Source organism: Magnolia sinica, chromosome 19 (genome assembly GCF_029962835.1).
Source record: "Magnolia sinica isolate HGM2019 chromosome 19, MsV1, whole genome shotgun sequence".
In the NCBI taxonomy this organism is placed as follows: domain Eukaryota; kingdom Viridiplantae; phylum Streptophyta; class Magnoliopsida; order Magnoliales; family Magnoliaceae; genus Magnolia; species Magnolia sinica.
The window spans coordinates 6,284,759-6,299,042 of NC_080591.1; positions in this window are offsets into that span (position 1 = coordinate 6,284,759).

Sequence of the window (14,284 nt, forward strand, 5' to 3'; positions counted from 1 at the left end):
TACAACTGTTTTCCAGATGACTGAGAAGCCATTTAATATTAATACTCTTGGAGTATGCGATAGTTCATACGCATACACCCAGTATTTGCATGCGTGGAAAAAAATATTTACCAAATTAAACCGTCCAAATGCGTGGAAACACTATTTTGAGGGCAAAAAAAATAATAATTTAATATTTCATTGAAGGAATCTAATCTCTCGTTGATGGACATTTTCTCTTCGCTTTGGACCTTTGAATATATTTCATTATTTAGCCAATCAATCGGCTACGTAGGATCACCTACCTTTCGAGTAGCGTTTTCTTTTATGACCCATCTAAAGTGGGGCCCACTATTTTAACAGTTAATTTGAATTAAGCATATGCTACCGGTACAGTTGATTGATGCCACGTGTACAAATTCTTTGCACATGCAGTCTTCTCTTTCTACAGGGTGGGCGTCCCACACGTGGTCTGCATGTGAGTAAATCCGAGCCGCAAAAGGACCAGACCCTGGGAAGGAGTATAGACATCCTTAAAAATCTCGTATCAGCCACCCATTTTGAACTGTTGGTCATTTTTAATAATAACCTATTGATGGCAGCCAAGTGGACGGTTGGGATTTCACTATCAGTGTGGTTTTAACATTTGATAGTGACCAAGATTATTCTACCAGCGTGCTGCTGAGAGGACGACCCATGCTTTCTTAATGACATTGAGTTATAAATGACCTATTTGCATCGGAATACTTGAACAGTACAGCCCTTAGATCATGATCGTCCATTCCGTCTGTTCTACGTGGCCGCCTTGAGAAGACACCGATTGCATCATGGCACGTGTCAAAGCAGGAGAGGCCACGGTCTTTCTAATGGCATAGAGAGAAAATTACACATGCCTTGAGATTTAAGTAGACTGTTCTAAAACAAACTATTATTTAAGGCTATGATTAATAATAACAAATGATAAAATATAATTAGCCAATGCATTTAGAAATAAGTTGATTGTGCAAAGATCATAAAGATTCATCTTAAGATGGAAATATAATTAGTTATGCTTGCCAAATAATTAGCTAATTATAAAAAGATTTCAAAAATATGTCTTGATTTAGAATTATAAGCCGTCACCTCTATTAATTGGCCAATTAATTTAGAGAAGACCGGGAATGTCAGTTCTAATATGAGTAGGGGTGTACATCGAGTCCAATCGAGTCGAGCTAGCCTCAGCTTGACTTGGCTCAGCCACTAGTTGACCTTACCTCGAATTCAGCTCGGCTCGGTCCTCAAGCCTGACTTGTCCAACTTGGTTGGGTTCGGTAAGCAGTTCAAGCCAGTTCGAACCAAGTTCAAGCTAAGATCGAGTTGAGTTCCCCTGTGCAACATTTTCATCAACACTTGAATTGCACCTTCAAAATTTCACTGTATCTAAGACATTAGCAGTGGTTTTACAGGTATTTTATCAAACACCTTCTAAGCAAAGTAAAAACCAAGAAAAAAAAGAATATTGATTTCATATACATACCTTCCTTGCCACCAGCCACACTTCGTTAGATCATTTTATCAAACACTTGGTTAGCAACATCAATATCAAAATAATCAAGTCACTAAACTGGTTCGATCTGAGTTCGATTCAAGCTGGGTTCGATTCGAGCCGATTTGAGCTGGGGCCAACTCGAACTCGGCTCAAACTCATTTTTGACTTAAAAAAATCAGCTCAACTCTGCTCCAACTCAACTTCGAATCAAATCGAGCTTGGTTCATGTACACCTCTAAATATGAGTCTTTAATAAATTACCTTATACCTTTATAAGTTTAGAAAATCTGAAGAGCTCAGGGTTCACATCACTAATAGCACAACACTACTATTTCAACAGCATGTTGTGTTATCCTTTGTTTGTTCTGGACAGTTATTGTTATCAGGCTAACAACTCTTTCAACTACGTTTTAAGCTCATTCACAACTTACGGGAGGCTAGTTAGTTATCATGAAGTAAATATAACTTATCGACGTGTAAAGTATTTTAATTTCATATATTTACTATAAGTTTGAGGGCAAAATTTATCATAAATGGACCATATAAAATGAAATAATCAAGAATTAACATACAATGATAGTGTAGCCGTGAGTCATAGGCATTTTCAGATAAAAAATAAAAATTTATTTTGTGTGTTCACAGTTGTTCAATTAAAATGAACAGGTCATGTTAACCAATAAGTTAAAATTTAGTTTTTGGTGAAGGAGGCTTCTTTTTTTAAGGAACCATTCTCTTTTCAAAACAAGAGCCCACCATACAAGTGGTAACTGTGTTAGAAGGACATTTTTATCATTAAAAAAATAAAAATAAATAATGATTCCAGGGCTACAAAACCATAAGTTTGGTCTACACGATCTTTTGCCACGACCACGTCATGGTACTCAACTAACAGGTTAGGGCTGGCTTTATTTAAACCGAACCTGCATTGTTGAACATAGGATCAAATACAACCATGGCTTATGATGGGCCAAAACAGTCTGCCTTGTTTTTTATTGGCTGAGCCCGAGCCCAAGTCAGAGACACGTGGGTTGCTGGAGCATGGAGAGAGAGGGAGGCATGGCCATAGGGCTGTCAACGGGCTAAGCCGGAGGCTAGTCTCGGCCCAGATTAGAAATGTTCCAATGCCGGCCGGAACTCATTTAAAATTTTGTTCTCGTCAGGCCTGAACCCAGCCAATTGACACCCCTACATGGGTATTTGGAAAGGAGAGAGAGATTGGAGCCGTGGGTCGTCAGAGAAAGCAATGGTAGGCATGGATTGTTTCTACAATAGAGAGATGAGAGGCGTGGGTTTTTTTCTTTTTGTACGGTACATATTAGCCCTGAAAACATTAATAAGCAGGCCAGGATGATGAGCTGTTATACATGGGGGCTCTATTGAGAAAACAAGCTTTAATTTTAAGCCAGAACCCAGTCCCAGGCCTGATACGCCAGCCCAAGTCCGGCCAGCAAGCTGACGGGCCAGCTGGGCCGATTGGCTACGGCTGGGATCGCCCCAGCGCTTCTTGTTGCACCCCTGTGGCGAGTCCCGTTGCCGACTCTCGGTTATGCCTAAACGCGGGAGTAGCCATCTGGCCATCCGCATGCTAAATCGTACGTGTGAAGTATGCACATGATCTGGTCCGTTGATCAGGTAGGTATCACTTTTCCCGCACGTACCTTAAAAGGAAATCTGGTTTGATTGCACCGTGGCCAAAAATGTCTTGTCTAATATGGATCACCAGTTGATTTTCTCCTAACCATCCATTTCTTATAAGAACTTTAGCCCCCTTGAGTCCAATTTCAGGTCACAGAACAAGAGGCCACGACATCAACGACCAGGATCCCGCACACACGTGCACATCAGCACGTAACGCGGACGCAGTTTGGCTAGCGAGCCCAGCACCTAGCTAGGTGGGTGTACACCAAGTCAGAACCGAGTCCCGCTAGCCCTAGCTCGATTTGGCTCGGCCACGAGCTAACCTCAGCTCAAACTTGGCTCAGCTTAGTCCTTGAGCCTGACTGGTCAGCTCGGCTTGTTTCGGTCAGCAGTTCAGGCCAGCTCGAGCTAAGATTGAGTTTGCCATTGCAGTATTTTCACAAATACCTGGACTGCACGTTCAAAATCTTACTGTATTTGAGGCAGTAACAATGGTTTTACACATATTTTATCAAACACCATCTAAGCAACAGGAAATCAAGAAAAAAAGAGTGTTGGTTTCATATACATACTTTCCTGACCACTAGCTACACTTCTTTGAGTTATTTTATCAAACACTTGGTGAGCAACATCAATATCAAAGTAACCGAGTCACCGGATTGATTCGATTCAAGTTTGATTCGAGTTGGGTTTGATCCAAGTCGAGTTCAGCTGAGGCTAGCTTGAACTCAACTCAAGCTCATTTTCGAGCTTAAAAAATAGTTCGACTTGGCTTGAACTCAGCTGCGAGCCAAGTTGAATTGAGCTTTTTCCCGAGTCCAGCTAGCTTAGTTCGTGTACACCTCCCTAGCTGATGTCAGATCCAACTCTTAAGTGGACCACACCACTAGAAGTGAGGATAGTGACGACTCTTCGTTGAAACCTTACTATATGCTAACATGAAATATATTTTCCTTCCAAACCGTTGACAAGGTAACGTAGAAGTGGATGAAGGGAAAAGACAAATATCAACTTGATCCACAACTTCGGTGGCGTGGAGAAGTTTTCAACTGCAAGTGTTTAATCTCCCGCTGTTTTCTATGGTGTGGTCCACTTGAGCATTGGATATGCCCAATTTTTGGGATCCTGCGCTAAAATGATCTGTTGAAATGGACGGCGTGGATAGGCAACATGAATCATGGTGGGGCCCGCATAAATTTGACATCGGGTAGATGGCTGATGTTGGGGTCATCAGCCAAACAAACCGCGTCCGCGTGACGCTACTCGTACTCGCGAGTTGCCATCGTTACGGTTTCAAACATTTCGCCATTTTCGCGCCTCTCTCTCTCTCTCTCTCTCTCTCTCTCTCTCTCTCTCTCTCTCTCGATTCAATTTCTTATCAGTAATATGAAAAGCTTCTTTCGATCGGGAGCTCTCTGCCGATTTCGATTGAAATTACACATCTTGCGAGCATTTTCAACTATTGCAGGTACGGTTTTTTTTTTCTGTCCCTATTTCTTTTCCAATAGGAAGTTCCTTGGAATCACTTCAACAAAGCAGTGCGTATTTATCTCTATTTCGAATTGCAGCATCCATTTTTTGCAATTTTACTGATAAAAGCTTCTCAACTCCATACATGAGTTATGTAGCCTTCTTCTTCTTGTGGATTTTCAAAATATAAATAGTTTGGGGGTGTTTTTCATTTTCACACCAGAAATTTGAATCCTTTATAAGTTTTTTATTTTTTATTTTTAAAATTTTAAAATGTTCTCAGTATCAAAAAATGTTTAGAGGATTAGTGGCTAGAGGAGAGAGAATTGGATTTTGTCACATCAAGGGATAGAGTTATAAGCACTGTGTGCTGTCCGTGCACGGGTGGCGAGGGCAGTGGGTAGGGCTGCTTGGGTGTCTTTTGGTGCCTATTTTGCTGCACCTAGCACTTTACATGTTTGCAACGGAGTCCAAAGCCTTAGAATCTCTCGGGCTTAATTTTTTGCCAATCCTACATTAGGCCTGTTGGGTATGGTCCATCCTCATGTGTGAGCCATTCACCATTAGATGGGTGGTGTACTTGACTCATGTGTATTATGTTTTAAACATGTGTGTGTGTGTGTGTGTGTGTGTGTGTGTGTGTGTGTGTGTGTGTGTGTGTGTGTGTGTCTTTAGAAGTGCGTGAGGTTCTCACATAAGAAAAGCGAGAGAGTTGTAGAGATATGTGTCAGAGAGAAAAGAAAACCTAGAGAGATTTGTTTTTGCTCTTACATCAAGAGAGACTTAAGAAAGGGGGTTTTCATACATGAGAAGATGATCTTCAAGTTATGCTTGAAAGAAAGCTTGTAATATTCAAACATTGCATAGTGAATTCGTGTTTGACGGCCCCGTGATTTTTCGTTCTTGGATTGAGAAGGTTTTCCACATAAAATCATTGTGCATTTCTCTCTTTATCCTCTAATCTTCTTTTCATTTACACTTGTTGTTATGTTTTTTGTGGTTTTGTGGGTTGATTTGCACAAATAATGCACCCCATGTGTTTGTAAAAATTCCCAAGTGGTTTATACAAAGGGAAAGAGTTTTTCATCTTCCTAACAAAAGTAGTCTCAGGGTTTTGGTTGGTTATTGGGGCTTTGTTCATGTAAATCAAGATGAAAATTTCTATACCAAGGATGGCTAGTCTCAATGGAAATAATTGGTTGATATGGAAGCCCACAATGCAAGATGTGCTCTATTATAGAGACTTGTGTGCACCTATTGAAGGAAAGAAGCCCGAAACCATGATTGAATGGAAGAGGTTGGATATGAAGGCTATCATAACGATTTGACAATGGTTAGATGATGTGGTGTTCCATCACATGTCGAATGAATCCACGACACAATCTTTATGAAAGAAATTGCATGATTTGTAGGAAGATGCGGCAAACAAAGCATTCCTCATTAAGCAACTTGTGAACTTAAAATTCAAGGAAGATGCTTCAGTGGCAAAATATCTAAATGAGATGCATAACATCGTGAAGCAACTGACATATCCGAATATGGTCTTAGATGATGAGTTGCAAGCATTATTTGGGAGACATTAGTGGTTTTTTGAGTAATTTGGTATCCAATGCGAAGTTAACCATGAGTCATGTGACGTGTAGCTTATTGAATAAAAAAATATGAAGAGAATCCATCAATGTTTCAAACTCACAAGTTCTAGTAAGTAAAGAGAGAGGTAGAACTTCCAATAGAGAAAAAATGTTCGAAAAAAGTCTAGGCTAAGATCAAAGTCAAGCAACAAGATTGTATGTGACTTTTGTCCGAAGACTAGTTATATAAAGAGGCAGTGTTGATTTATGAAGAGAGACGTGAAAGAAAAAAAAGTAAAAGAAAAAGGTGGAGAGACGACCGACACGGTGGCTAGTGATAACACTCTACTTGTAGTTGAAGAGAATGAAAATTGTTTAAATGCAGCAGACTTTGACATGAATTGAGGTTCCCAAATGTGTGTAGGTCTCAACATGTGTGTAGGTGTGAGGTTCCCATATAAGAAGAGTGTGAGAGTTGTAGAGAGGTGTCTGTGAGAGAGAAAAAAACCTTAGAGAGATTTGTTTTTCCTCTTGCATCAAGAGAGAATTGACAAAGGGGTTTGTCACACATGAGAAGAAGATCCTCAAGCTAGGGTTGAGACTTGAGAGTAAGCTTGTAATCCTTAAACATTGCATAATGAATTCTTCTTTGACGGCCCCGTGGTTTTTCCTTCTCGTATTGAGAAGGTTTTCCACGTAAAATCTGTGTGCATCTCTCTCTCTATCCTCTAATCTTCTTTCTATTTTACACTTGTTGTAGTTTTGTAGGTTAGTTTGCGTAAACAATGCACCCTATGTGTTTGTATAAATTCCCAAGTGGTTTATATAGAGGGAAAGAGTTCTGCATTTTCCCAACCATGTCTGGCCATGGTCCAAACTGTGGTTTAACTCGCTGCTTATATAATTGGGAAGGAAAGGCTTAGGTACCCTTGTACTCCTCGGCTTTAACATAGCCGACTCATCAAGAGGAGGTTGCACCCCCTCACGCCATCGTCTTCATCATCATTGACATGCTCGGGCTCATCTTCACCATGTGCTTCTTCTTCTTCATGTTGCTTTTCATTTCCACCATCTTGTTCATGTGGAATGCTTGCATCACCATCATCATGATTGATGCAGGACAACTAACCACTTGCTCTAAAAGCTTGAACTGATAGGGCATGGCGAATTAATCCATTTATCTCATAGCCCAGGCTCCACATCTCATGGGTTAGGACCTTGACCGAATCCCCCTCGTGGGCCCCAAATCACATGGGTACCGCCTCACACGAGCCACCTGTCTCACACGGGCTGCCCACCCTGAGTGTGCCCCTACATCGCACAGGCAACCCCACTTGAGCCCGGTGTGAAAATGCCGCTGCATTAATGATATTCATAGGGAATGACTACAACCCGATCTATCCGCTCACCAACAACCTTTCACCAGATAGGTTCATCAAAATCTTCAATGGTTTGGTCCTCTCTAAAGACCACATCTTGGCTTCTATACACCTTCCTGTCATTTGGATTCCATAATCTGTAACCAAAATTTTCGTTCGTATAATCCAGAAAATACATGGCATGGCCTTGTCATCCAACTGGGATCTTAATTCTTTAGGAACATGTACAAATGCTTTGCATCCAAATATCCGTAGGTGCTTGTAGCTGACGTCTTTTCCTTTCCAAATTTGTTTGGCGATTGCTCCTTGCAATGGTGCCGATGGAAACAAATTTATCAAGTAGCATGCTATTCTCATTGCTTCACCCCAAAACAATTTAGGCAATTTTGAGGAGGACAACAAGCATTGAACTCTTTCAATTATAACCTGGTTCATATGCTTGGCAATACCATTTTGCTAAGGAGCACGTGGAGTGGTCTTCTCATGCCTTATCCCACACTTCTCACAATACTCTTCAAATGCCTTGGAGGTGTATTCACCCCCATTGTCCGTCCTCAAACACCTCAAAAGCTTTCCTATTTCCCTTTTTATTGAAACATGAAACTTTTTAAAGATATCAAATACATCATTCTTATTTTTCATAGAGTAGGCCTATACTATTTTTGATGCATCATCAGTGGAAGTTATAACACCACTAGCCGTAAAAGTTGTTGTGGGACCTCACACATCCGAATAATCTCTATCCAAGATCTTTGTGGCTTGGTTAGAGTTATTCCTTACAAAAGAGACTCTATGTTGCTTTCCAATTAAATAATCGTCTCATGAATTTAACTGCGTACCTTTAATTTTGAAAGGAGGTTCTTCTTTGCCAAGACTTTTATCCCCTTCTCACTCATATGGCCAAGTCTCTTATATCATAGGCCTGTCAAGGTGCTTTCAATTGTAGCATTTAGCTACACCTTACATGAATGCCCCATCATGTAGTACAAAGTGGCAAACTTGTTGTCTCTCGCCACCATAAGTGCACCTTTAGTAATTTCTAACTTGCTTTTCCAAAGGTGGTAATATAACTTTCATCATCCAACTTTCCTGTGGATATAAGATTCATATGCAAATCCGGCACATGTCGCACTTCTTTTAGCATTAGCTTCGCTTTGATGCTTGTTTCTATACATATGTTACCCATGCCAACAATTTGAGATGTTCTTTGGTTTCCCATATGGACAACACCAAGCTTTCCCGGCTTGTAGGAGATGAACATATCTTTACATGGTGTAGCATGATAAGAGGCTCTTGGTCAACAACCCAATTCATGTCAAAGTTTGCCAAATTTAGACTATTTTATTCTCTTCTACTACAAGTAGGGTATTATCACTAGTCACCATGGTGGTTGCCTCTCTACATTTTTCTTTTACTTTTCATTCTCTCTTGTCTCTCTTAAAAAATTAACATTCCCTCTTTATGTGCCCAATCTTCTCACAATAGTTGCATACTATTTTGTTTCTTGACTTCGATCTCTACTTGAACTTTTCTCGAACAATTTTCTCACTATTGGAAGTTCTACCTCTCTTCTTTTGCTAAAACTTGTGAGCTTGAAACACCGGTGGACTTTCTTCGTATTTCTTCATTCAACAAGCTATTTGTTACATGACTCACAATTAACTTCCCATCAAAGTGCCGAATTGCTTAAAGAGACTAGCAATGTCTCTCAACTTTTTGGGAGTGAGCTAAGCAACAACAATGCTTGCAACTTATTATCAAAGACCATCTTCATAGATGGCAATTAGTTCATGGTTCTATTTATCTCATTTAGATGGTCCATTATCGAAGCCCTTCCTTGAACTTTAGGTTCACAAGTTGCCCAATAAGGAATGATTTGTTTGTTGCCGTCTTCCTCTCATACAAATCATGTAATTTTTTCCATAGAGATTATGCCATGGATTCATTCGACACATGATGGAACACCACATCATCTGACCATTGTCGAATTGTTCTGACAACCTTCCCATCCAACCTCTTTCATTCATCTTTTGTCATGGTTCCGGGCTTCTTTCCTTCAATGGGGGCATACAAGTTTTTACAATAGAGCGCATCTTCCATCTTGACCTTCCATACCAACCAATTGCTTCAATTGAGACTAACCATCCTTGGTGTATAAATTTCCATCTTGATTTATACGAACAAAGCCCTGATAAACAACCAAAACTTTGATTCCATTTTTGTTGGCAATATATGGAACTCTTTTCCTTTATGTAAGCTGTTTAAGAATTTTTACAAACACACATGGTGCATTGTTTGTGCAACCAACCCACAAAACCACAACAAGCATCATAACAAGTGTAAAATGGAAAGAAAATTGGAGGATACAAAGAGAGATGTGCACACTGCTTTTACGTGGAAAATCTTCTCAATTCGAGAAAGAAAAACCATGGGGCCGTCAAAGAAGAATTCACTATGCAATGTTTGAGGATTACAAGTTTTCTCTCAAGCCTAGGTTGAGGATATTCTTCCCATATATACAAAAACCCCTTTCTATAGCATCTTTTGATGTAAGAGTAAAAATAAGTCTCTTTAGGTTTTTTCTTCTTTCTGACACAACACCTCTCTACAACTCTCTCTTCTTATGTAGGAACCTACCACACATAGAGACAAGCACACATGTAGAGACACACATGTGAAAAACATAGCGCATGACTCAAGTGCTCCACCCATCTAAAGGTGAGTGGCTCTCACATGAGGATGGATCATACCCAACACAGTCAACGATCGACTTTGCATTGACTGTCTTGTGACATGGCGCCCATGTTGCAGTTGAGATGACAGTTAGGCAAGGTGTTATAGTTGACTGTTTTGGTTACAATATTGGTTCAAATGAAAAGACACAAAAGTGTCTCTTACTAATAGAGTAGAGCTTCTTCAAGGCATCCTCTCAGGCACTCCCAACACCCATTCAAATTTTATAATGTGGGAGCGGATGGTGGTCTTCGACCTAGCTGATGTTCCTTCGTCCTAGAATTTGTTATGGTGGATTCTGGCTGCTATGGTTACGAAGGAGGCGTTTGGATGCACAAGTAAATTGAATTGCTAGCATTCTGTTTCATCTATGGGAATGTCAGAAGTGACTGACTCTCCCTAGCGTTCGCAACGAGGAAATCACCCTCAAATTGTAGTTAGATTTTCTTTCTAGTGCAACTCGAATGCAAAATAATTGCAATGTGGACCCTTGAAGCTCAACAATGTTAAGGATGGAAATCACAGTTTGGTTATTTTCACTTCATTAGACAAAGAATTGCAATGCAATTTGATAGCAGATCCAAACACATCCGAAACTATCTAGAGTTCCATCTTCTGTTGCATTCAGAATTCTGATCGCCTTGCTTTTGTATGATTGGATCTCAGCCTCTAGCACTACTCATATGCACTGTGGACCATGAAATAAAAAGAGTCTTTTGAAGAAGCAAACGGAACTTATGGACAGCTAGATGGTTGCTAGCATTGTCAAATGTTCATGCTGTCCATTTTAGGGTATTCACCATTGTAACTTTGGTTAAGGTTGTGTTTGGATGCACAAGTGAATTGAATTACAGAACATTCAGATTTATAAGGGAGTGATAAAAATCGTAATGCATGTTAATATTCGTGAAGAGGAAGTAGCCCTCAAATTGCAGTAGCCGTCTTTCAAGTTCAATCCTTGATGCAAATGCTAAGGAAATTACAATTCGTTGTTTCCACCTTATAAGACTAATGATTGCAATTTAATCCCATAGTGCATCCAAACACACCGGAAATTTTAAATTAAATTATAGCCTTTGATTAGGAAGAAAATTGCAAGAATCACAACACTACGAAACAATCACAATGACTTGAATTTCCAAATCAATGATTTGACTGCTTCTAACAGACTGGTTCTTTCTATCATTTTTAGATCTATGATATGCTCTTTTACTCTTTTAACAGGTTACTGGGCCCTCCAGTTATGGGACCTACTTCTAGGAGGAATTATATGATATATGGCTCACTTCTTTGCACAGTGTACTCGAGTTCTTTGTTCTGACAAGCGGGGCTCATTGTTCAGTAATCCAGACTGTCGTGGTTGAAGATTGCCTCATAATCTCCCAGATTGGAAGATCCCAACGACCAATATTAGGACTTTTTTGGCCGAACGTGGTCTGTTATTGTATTAATCTTCATAACTGTATGTTAGGCAATGATGGAAAGGTTAACATTGTCTCATCATGGAGATTTTCGAAGAATACTCCATCCATGATGGGGACACAATGGTCTGGATTTCCAGGCTATGGGTCCCACTCATCAGAACCTAAAACCTGTTGAGGATATGCAAAGATGCCAGCTCACAGATAAATGGCACGGATATTGCACACAACATTAGCATGTGGGGAGAGTAAGATTCAGATGGCCACTCTGAGAGAGATTCATTTAATTTGACAGATAATGTGTGGTGAATGGACTAGTCTCACCAACAAAAAATCGAAAGAGGCTAGAAAATGCAACGGACCACAGCAGCACAGCCACTATCACTGATAAGACAGAAGGAAGGCAGCAATAATCAAGATCTGTTTTCTATTTAAAAGGTTAGCATGACCACATCCTTTTCTTATGGACATGCTTTGTCAAGAACTGCATTTGAGTATTAGGAGTAGGGCTCTTGATGGGCTAGGCCTGCCCGTTGGCCTCGGACCTCAAACTGGGCCCACACATAGATCAAACAACATTCTCCATTTGAGGCCCGGACCGAACCCAAATCTGGCACCATCCACACCTGATAAGGTGTGTGCTGGGGCCAAACTTTCATGCTTGTTGGCTAGGCTGGATGTAAATATCAGGCCTGAAATTTAAAGGGCCTGTCCCAAAAGTTGAGTTCTTCCATATGAGAAGATGCTGATAATTCAGAAGAAAATCTCTCTGACCCGGTGATGCAGCAGGCATGCTGGAGAGAGCCCAATCTAACCGTTTTCTTTAGTGGGCCTGGATCCAGGCATGGCTGGGTTTCAACTTTTGATAGGAAATGTTGTTGAATCTTGGACTAAGGTCAGTCTGTTTGTTTGTGGGCCTATAATAACTGGTCAGTCTGTTTATTTGTGGGCCTATAATAACTATTGCCAGGTGCAGATGTAGGCCTGAACCAGTCCACAGTTCAAAAACTCAGAATCTTGACTCGACCGATGTTTATCTGGGGCCGGTCAACTCGAAAGTAGACTAACGTTTTAAAATGACTTGATATTTTAATAATCAGATTTGAAGTATATAGAGTGGTTGCAAAAGATTAAAATTATTGGAAATGTATCAAATAAAATACTGAAAATGAAACACAACCGATGCTTTATGGTGTGCTGGTAGCAGGTCTGTCATGTATCTTTCAACGCACAACTGGGTTAGTGATTTGATTGAGTCATGCTGAGTCGTGTCCAGTCAACCAAGTATTCGAGCCGACTTGAAGAGTTGTGTTGAGTCCTAACCAGGTCATGCCCGTCGGCAAGTTTCCATGAGACTCAGCTTTAAATCTTGCCAAGTCAAGTTGACTCGGTTGAGTTTCAAGTTGACCCGCAGAGTTTTAGCACTATGAACAAGTAGAGCTGGGCATCGAGTCGAGTCGGACCGAGTTAGGGCTGACCCAACTCGATCCGGTTTTGAAATATACCTGACCCGAACTCGACTTGACTCGGTACTGAGTCCAGCATGCCTGACCCCATCTGATTCTGGGTCTGGCCTGGACTAATCTGGACCGTGTCCGACCCGGTCACAAGTACTGAGTCAGGTCAAGTTGGCATCAAGTCAGGTTGGGTGTAGTGTGTATCCACGGGCTGAAATCATAACTCAAAACCTATGTGCACTTGCCAGAATTGTACCCTCTTCATCCGTTACACGACATCTCAGATCTGAAACGTCAAATCTGAGTTTTTTTATTTTTAAATTGTATATATATGTACCAGTTGAGTTTCGGATCGAGTTGAGTCAGTACTGAGTTGGATTTTGGGTCCAGTCGAGTTGAGTTATTGGGTGACCTGAGCTTGACTCGGTTTGAGTTCGGATTGGACGAAGTCTGCTTGGCTCGGATCGACTCACCCACTTGGTTCGGATTGAGTCGGTCTGAACAAGTCAGACGAGTGGAGTCGTCCCGAGCCCAGCTCTATGAACAAGTTCCATTACTCACGCTGCTCAAGGCCCGGTGGCTTGATGGGCCAGGCTAGCCCATTGCCATCAGTTTGTTTGCAGGCCTTTTGAGTCAGATCCAGCAGCCTGAGAAGCTTTTGAGCCAGGCCAGCCCATTGCCAATCCTTTCTGTGGCTATTTTGGCCGGGACCCATTCGGACCACAAGTACTTTGGATAAAATTTCATATTCTGGCGGTTGATAGGCAGGCAAACGGAAATTGTACACGTGGCATTAATAAGTCAAATTAAACCGTCCAAGTTGCGGGCCCGCTATAGATAGGTCATCTTCAATTGAGGCTGTTGACTATGTTTCATTCCGACCGTCCATTAAATCTCCTTCAGTAGGCCAGTTAGTAAATCAAAGCAGCGTAATTTTTGGGTTATTGAGCCATCTAATTCGGATTGATGATTTCGATGGTTCATCTTAAGCCCCAAGAAAATAAATGTAGAAAAACTTTGATACTTCTGCAGAGAACGACTGTCCATACACAGGCCACACATTCAGCCTATAATAACTCAAGTTAAGCCGTCCAAATGTGGATCATTA